Below are 8,598 nucleotides of genomic sequence, written 5' to 3'. Positions count from 1 at the left end.
TCGTGACGTGGGGGTGACGTGGGGTGTGACGTGGGGGGTGACGTGGGGGTGACGTGGGTGTGACGTGGGGGGTGACGTCGTGACGGGGGGGTGACGTGGGGGGTGACGTGGGGGGTGACGTGGGGGGTGACGTCGTGACGTGGGGTGACGTGGGGGGTGACGTGGGGGGTGACGTGTGACGTGGGGGGACGTCGTGACGTGGGGTGTGACGTGGGTGTGACGTGGGGTGTGATGTGGGGTGTGACGTGGGGTGTGACGTGGGGTGACGTACTGGTGATGGGAGCGGCGTTGTTGGGGGTGTCCGCGCGCAGGCACTGCGTCGTCTGTGTGGACGGCTGGGACAGCCCCTGGGTGCTCTCACTGTCAAACTGCACGCGGGACACACGGCACACCACGTAACGCGTTTAGTATAAACACACGGCACACACACACTTTAGTATAAACATACACCACACACACGTTTAGCATAAACACACGGTACACACACACAGTACACACACTGTATAAACACGCGTACACACACACGGTACACACACACTGTATAAACACGGTAAACACACACACATAACGGGTTTAGTATAACACCGGTACACACACACAGTACACACACACTGTATAAACACACGGTACACACACACACATAACACGTTTAGTATAAACACACGGTAACACACACACGCGGCACACACACGGCACACACAACTCCACCACACGTAGCACACACACACTCCACACACACACACACACGGTCCACACACACACGGTCCCACACGCGGCACACACACTCACACACTCCACACACACACCCACACACGCACTCCACACACACGGCACACCACTCCACACACATACACACACGGCCACACACTCCACACACACACTCCGCACACACACACTCCACACACACGTGCACACACGTGCGAGTGGTGGTGGTGGTGGCGGCTCAGGCGTCACCTGTCCTCCTCCACCTTCTTCATGCTGTGGATGTGCAGCAGCGCCAGCACGAGCGCCACCAGGAAGATGACGGCGCAGCAGACGCCCACGTGATGTAGAAGACGCGCGTCGACGTCGTCGCCGCCGCCGCCGCCGCCACCGCCACCGTCGCGCCGCCGTGCCCGTCTGGCGGCGGCGCCGACGCAGCAACAACAACAACCACAGCAACATCAACAACACAGGCGGCGGGGGCATTACCGAAATAATCGCAATAACAACAAAACAACCACAACAAAACAACCACAACACAAGCGGTAGGACATCACCAACCTCAGCAACAATCGCAACAACAACCACCACAACAACAACAAGCGCGGTGTGTGTTTGGGTGCGTGTGTGGGTGTGCATGTGTGTGCGAGTGTATGCGTGCGCGTGTGCATGTGCGTGTGTGTGCGTGCGTGCGGGGAGCAGTGGGCAGTGGTTAGCGCTGCGCTATGAACCCGGAGAACCGAGTCCGATTCCCGCACACAGCCAACACCCAGTGACGATTATCTGAACCGGTCCTGGGCTTCACCTAGGTCGACTCAGCATCAAATGAGTACCTGGTGTGGTGTGTAACCATCGCCACTGGGGAAAACAAAGGCGGTCGGACGTGGTGCTGGCCACCCACCCCCTCGTGTAGGTGCTCGCTAACAGCACTTGCCCTGACAGTCTGCTAAGGCTATACGGGGGATCTTTGTCTTTGTGTGCGTGCGCGTGGCTTCTCACCGGTGGATGGACCGAGCGGTCCTTCATCCAGATCGGCTTCTGCAGAGCACACAGAGACACAGAGAGAGGGCGCAAGCGTGTACAGGAGTGACGCGGACAGACGGTTAGCTGAACAGGCGGTTATGGGTAAAGGCGGTTAACTGGACAGGCGGTTATGCGGACAGGCGGGGGGTAGGACGAGACGGGACCCGGTGTGCGTGTGCATGTGTGTGCGTGTACATGTGTGTGCGCGTGTCTGCGTGCGCGCGTGTGTGTGCGTACGTCGGGAGCAGGATTTCCGCCGCTTGAAGTTGAGGGTGGTGACGTTTTTCCCGGCCGCGGTGGAGGTGGCGGTGGAGGTGGTGGAGGTGGAGGTGGCGGTGAGGTTCAGCTGCATGAGCAGAGCCACTTCGCTCTCACGCGGCGCAGGGCAGGTTCACGCGGAACACTGGACACACGGCGGACACGCGGTGAGACACGGGGACACGGTGAGACACGGGGACACGGTGAGACACGGTGAGACACGGGGACACGGGGGACACGCGTGAGACACGGGGAGACACGGTGAGACACGGTGAGACACGGTGAGACACGTGAGACACGGGAGACACGTGAGACACGTGAGACACGGGGACACGGTGAGACACGGTGAGACACTGAGACACGGGGACACGGTGAGACACGGTGAGACACACGGTGAGACACGGTGAGACACGGGGACAAGGTGAGACATGGTGAGACATGGTGAGACACGGGGACACGGTGAGACACGGTGAGACACGGGAGACACGGTGAGACACGGTGAGACACGGTGAGACACGGTGAGACACGGGACACGGTGAGACACGGTGAGACACACGGTGAGACACGGTGAGACACGGTGAGACACGGTGAGACACGGGGACACGGTGAGACATGGTGAGACATGGTGAGACACGGGGACACGGCGAGACACGGTGAGACACGGGAGACACGGTGAGACACGGTGAGACACGGCACGGTGAGACACGGTGAGGCACGGTGAGACACGGTGAGACACGCACGGTGAGACACGGTGAGGCATGGTGAGACACGGGGACACGGTGAGACACGTGAGACACGGGGAGACACGGTGAGGCACGGGGAGACACGGGGAGACACGGGGAGACACGGAGAGACACAGTGAGACGCGGAGAGACACGGGGAGACACGGTGAGACACGGTGAGACACGGGGAAGACACGGCGAGACACGGAGAGAACCAGTGAGACACAGTGAGACACAGAGAGACACGGTGAGACACAGAGAGACACGGTGAGACACAGTGAGACACGGTGAGACACGGTGAGACACGGTGAGACATGGTGAGACACGGTGAGACACAGAGAGACACACAGTGAGACACGGAGAGACACAGTGAGACACGGTGAGACACAGTGAGACACAGAGAGACACGGTGAGACACAGAGAGACACGGTGAGACACAGAGAGACACGGTGAGACACAGTGAGACACAGTGAGACACGGTGAGACATGGTGAGACACAGTGAGACACAGAGAGACACGGTGAGACACAGTGAGACACAGAAAGACACGGTGAGACACAGAGAGACACGGTGAGACACAGTGAGACACAGTGAGACGCGGTGAGACGCGGTGAGACACAGTGAGACACAGAGAGACACGGTGAGACACAGTGAGACACAGAGAGACACGGTGAGACACAGTGAGACACAGTGAGACGCGGTGAGACACGGAGAGACACGGTGAGACACGGTGAGACACGGTGAGACACGGTGAGACACAGTGAGACACAGAGAGACACGGTGAGACACAGTGAGACACAGAGAGCCACGGTGAGACACGGTGAGACACGGTGAGACATGGTGAGACACGGTGAGACACGGAGAGACACGGTGAGACACGGTGAGACACAGTGAGACACAGTGAGACACAGAGAGACACGGTGAACACAGTGAGACACGGTGAGACACACAGTGAGACACGGTGAGACACGGTGAGACGGTGAGACACAGTGAGACAGTGAGACGCGGTGAGACGCGGTGAGACACAGTGAGACACAGAGAGACACGGTGAGACACAGTGAGACACAGAGAGACAGGGTGAGACACAGAGAGACACGGTGAGACACAGTGAGACACAGTGAGACGCGGTGAGACACGGAGAGACACGGTGAGACACGGTGAGACACAGAGAGACACGGTGAGACACGGTGAGACACGGTGAGACACGGTGAGACACAGTGAGACACGGTGAGACACGGGGAGACACGGTGAGACACGGTGAGACACGGGGACACGAGACACGGTGAGACACACGGTGAGACACGGTGAGACACGGGGACACGGTGAGACACGGTGAGACATGGTGACACGGGGACACGGTGAGACACGGTGAGACACGGGGAGACACGGTGAGGCACGGGGAGACACGGGAGACACGGGGAGACACGGTGAGACACAGTGAGACGCGGAGAGAACGGTGAGACACGGTGAGACACGGAGAGACACGGAGAGACACGGAGAGACACAGTGAGACACAGAGAGACACAGAGAGACACAGAGTGAGACACGGAGAGACACGTGAGACACGGTGAGACACAGTAGACACAGAGAGACACGGTGAGACACAGAAAGACACGGTGAGACACAGAGAGACACGGTAGACACAGTGAGACACAGTGAGACGCGGTGAGACGCGGTGAGACACAGTGAGACACAGAGAGACACGGTGAGACACAGTGAGACACAGAGAGACACGGTGAGACACAGTGAGACACAGTGAGACGCGGAGAGACACGGAGAGACACGGTGAGACACGGTGAGACACAGTGAGACACTGAGACACAGTGAGACACAGTGAGACACGGTGAGACACGGTGAGACACGGTGAGACACGGTGAGACACAGAGAGACACGGTGAGACACGGTGAGACACAGAGAGACACGGTGAGACACGGTGAGACACGGTGAGACTGAGACACGGTGAGACACGGTGAGACACGGTGAGACACGGTGAGACACGGGAGACACGGTGAGACACGGTGAGACACGGTGAGACACGAGAGACACGTGAGACACGGTGAGACACGGTGAGACACGTGAGACACGTGAGACACGTGAGACACGTGAGACACGGTGAGACACGAGAGACACGTGAGACACGTGAGACACGGAGAGACACGGTGAGACCAGTGAGATACGGTGAGACACGAGAGACACGGTGAGACACAGTGAGACACAGTGAGACACAGAGAGACACGGTGAGACACAGTGAGATACGGTGAGACACGGTGAGACACAGTGAGACACGGTGAGACACGGTGAGACACGGAGAGACACGGTGAGACACGGTGAGACACAGTGAGACACAGTGAGACACGGTGAGACACGGTGAGACATAGTGAGACACGGTGACACACAGTGAGACACGGCGAGACACGGTGAGCACAGTGAGACACGGTGAGACACAGTGAGACACAGTGAGACGCGGTGAGACACGGTGAGACACGGTGAGACACGGTGAGACACAGTGAGACACAGTGAGACACAGTGAGACGCGGTGAGACACGGTGAGACACGGTTAGACACAATGAGACGCGGTGAGACACGGTGAGACACAGAGAGACACGGTGAGACACAGTGAGACACGGTGAGACACAGTGAGACGCGGGGAGACACGGTGAGACACGGGGACACGGTGAGACGCGGTGAGACACGGTGAGACACGGTGAGACACACGGTGAGACGCGGTGAGACGCGGTGAGACGCGGTGAGACGCGGTGAGACACAGTGAGACACGGTGAGACACGGTGAGACACGGTGAGACACGGTGAGACACGGTGAGACACGGTGAGACACAGTGAGACACGGTGAGACACGGTGAGACACGGTGAGACACAGTGAGACACGGTGAGACACGGAGAGACACGGTGAGACACGGTGAGACACAGTGAGACACAGAGAGACACGGTGAGACACGGTGAGACACGGTGAGACACGGTGAGACACGGTGAGACACGGTGAGACACATGAGAACAGTGAGAACACGAGAGACACGGTGAACACAGTGAGACACGTGAGACACGGTGAGACACAGTGAGACACAGAGAGACACGGTGAGACACAGTGAGACACAGAGAGACACGGTGAGACACGGTGAGACACAGTGAGATGGTGAGACACGGAGAGACACGGTGAGACACGGTGAGACACAGTGAGACACAGTGAGACACAGAGAGACACGGTGAGACACAGTGAGACACAGTGAGACACGGTGAGACACACAGTGAGACACGGTGAGACACGGTGAGACACAGTGAGACACAGTGAGACACGGTGAGACACAGTGAGACACAGTGAGACGCGGTGAGACACGGTGAGACACAGTGAGACACAGAGAGACACACGGTGAGACACAGTGAGACACAGTGAGACACAGTGAGACGCGGTGAGACACGGTGGACACAATGAGATGCGGTGAGACACGGTGAGACACAGAGAGACCGGTGAGACACAGTGAGACACGGTGAGACACGGGGACGCGGGGACACCGGTGAGACGCGGGGAGACACGGTGAGACACGGGGACCGGTGAGACGCGGTGAGACACGGTGAGACACGGTGAGACACACGGTGAGACGCGGTGAGACGCGGTGAGACGCGGTGAGACGCGGTGAGACGCGGAGACGCGGGGACACACGGTGAGACACGGTGAGACACGGGGACACGGTGAGACGCGGTGAGACACGGGACACGGGGACACGGTGAGACGCGGGGAACACAGGGACGCGGTGAGACGCGTGAGATGCGGTGAGACACGGTGACACACAGTGAGACACAGTGAGACACGGGGAGACACAGAGAGACACGGGGAGACACAGAGAGACAGGGGGAGACAGGGTGAGACACAGAGAGACAGGGGGAGACAGGGTGAGACACGGTGAGACACGGGGAGACACAGTGAGACACGGTGAGACACGGTGAGACACGCAGACACGCAGAGACACGGTGAGACCAGTGAGACACAGAGAGACACAATGAGACACAGAGAGACACAATGAGACACGGTGAGACACAGAGAGACACAGAGAGACACAATGAGACACGGTGAGACACAGAGAGACACGGGGAGACACAGTGAGACACAGTGAGACCGGTGAGACACAGTGAGACACAGAGAGACACGGGGAGACACATGAGACACAGTGAGACCGGGGAGACAGGTGAGACACGGTGAGACACGGTGAGACACAATGAGACAACGGTGAGACGCGGTGAGACACAGTGAGACGCGGAGAGACACGGTGAGACACGGTGAGACACGGTGGAGACACGTGAGACACGTGAGACACGTGAGACACGGTGAGACGCGGAGAGACACGGTGAGACACGGTGAGACACGGAGAGACGCGGAGAGACACGGTGAGACACGGTGAGACACGGAAGACACGGTGAGACACGGAGAGACACGGTGAGACACAGAGAGACATGGTGAGACACGGTGAGACACAGACGAGACAACAGTGAGAACACAGAGAGGACACAGTGAGAACACGAGTGAGACACAGAGAGACACAGTGAGACACAGAGAGACACAGTGAGACACAGAGACCCGGTGCGACACAGAGAGACACAGCTTGCCAGACACGGTGAGGACAACAGGTTGCAGACACCAGTGAGACACAGTTGAGACACAGTGAGATCCACAGTGAGACACAGTGAGACGCGGTGAGACACAGTGAGACGCGGTTGAGAACACCGTGAGACACCGGTGAGACACAGTGAGACACCGGAGAGGACACGGAGAGACACGGGTGAGACACGGTGAGACCACAGTGATACCAGTGAGACGCGGTGAGACGGTGAGACACAGTGAGACACCAGTGAGACACAGTGAGACACAGTGAGACACGGTGAGAAGCGGTGAGACGCGGTGAGACACAGTGAGGACACGGTGAGACGCGGTGAGACGCTGGTGAGGACACAGTGAGACGGTGAGACACAGTGAGACACAGAGAGACACGGTGAGACGCGGTGAGACACAGTGAGACGGTGAGACACAGTGAGACACAGTGAGACACGGTGAGACACGGTGAGACACAGTGAGACACAGAGAGACACGGGGAGGACACGGTGAGACACGGAGAGACGCAGTGAGACACAGAGGAGACACAGTGAGACGCGGTGAGACACGGTTGAGACACGGGGACACGGTGTGAGACACGGGGAGACACGGTGAGACGCGGTGAGACACAGTGAGACACGGAGAGACACGGTGAGACACAGTGAGACACAGTGAGACACAGTGAGACACAGAGAGACACAGTGAGACGCGGTTGAGACACAGAGAGACACGGGGACACGCTGTATATGGTGCGCCCCGTACCGGAGGGGAGTCGGGGCACCGCTCCGTTCCACGTGACGTTCACCGTGGGGGGGTCCATGGCGATCGGATCGTCCACCTTGAACCCCAACACGGTACTCCACCTGCCGACACCAACACAAATACCCATCAACAACATCAACACCATCACCAGCACCATCACCACACACCACCATCAATACCATCACCATCAATACCATCACCACCATCACCACACCACCATCATACCATCACCATCAATACCATAACCACCATCACACCACCACCATCAATACCATCACCATCAATACCACCACCACCACACCACCAACCACCATCAGTACCACCATCAATACCATCACCATCACCATCACCACCACCAACCACCACCACCACCCGCAGTACCACCATCAATACCATCACCATCACCACCACCACCACAATCACCACCTCCATCACCACCACCATCAATATCATCACCACCACATTCACCATCAATACCATCACCACCACCTCATACCATCACCACCATCATACCATCACCACCATCAATACCA

General features: G+C 58.2%; 1 long non-coding RNA gene across 1 annotated transcript; it reads right to left on the bottom strand.

The window, feature by feature from the left end:
- Window positions 1-1,052: 1,052 nt before the first annotated feature.
- LOC133362596 (uncharacterized) lies at window positions 1,053-2,086 on the bottom strand. Its single transcript, XR_009757513.1, has 3 exons — window positions 1,963-2,086; window positions 1,702-1,740; window positions 1,053-1,119 (listed from the first exon to the last, which is right to left on the bottom strand). It is a non-coding gene; the product is annotated as an uncharacterized LOC133362596 (long non-coding RNA).
- Window positions 2,087-8,598: the final 6,512 nt, after the last annotated feature.

This window comes from Lethenteron reissneri, unplaced genomic scaffold (genome assembly GCF_015708825.2).
Source record: "Lethenteron reissneri isolate LAM-NWPU_2019-01 unplaced genomic scaffold, ASM1570882v1 scaffold_154, whole genome shotgun sequence".
Taxonomy (NCBI): domain Eukaryota; kingdom Metazoa; phylum Chordata; class Hyperoartia; order Petromyzontiformes; family Petromyzontidae; genus Lethenteron; species Lethenteron reissneri.
The sequence above is the reverse complement of the archived record's forward strand: the minus strand, read 5'-3'. Positions and strand labels throughout refer to the sequence as shown.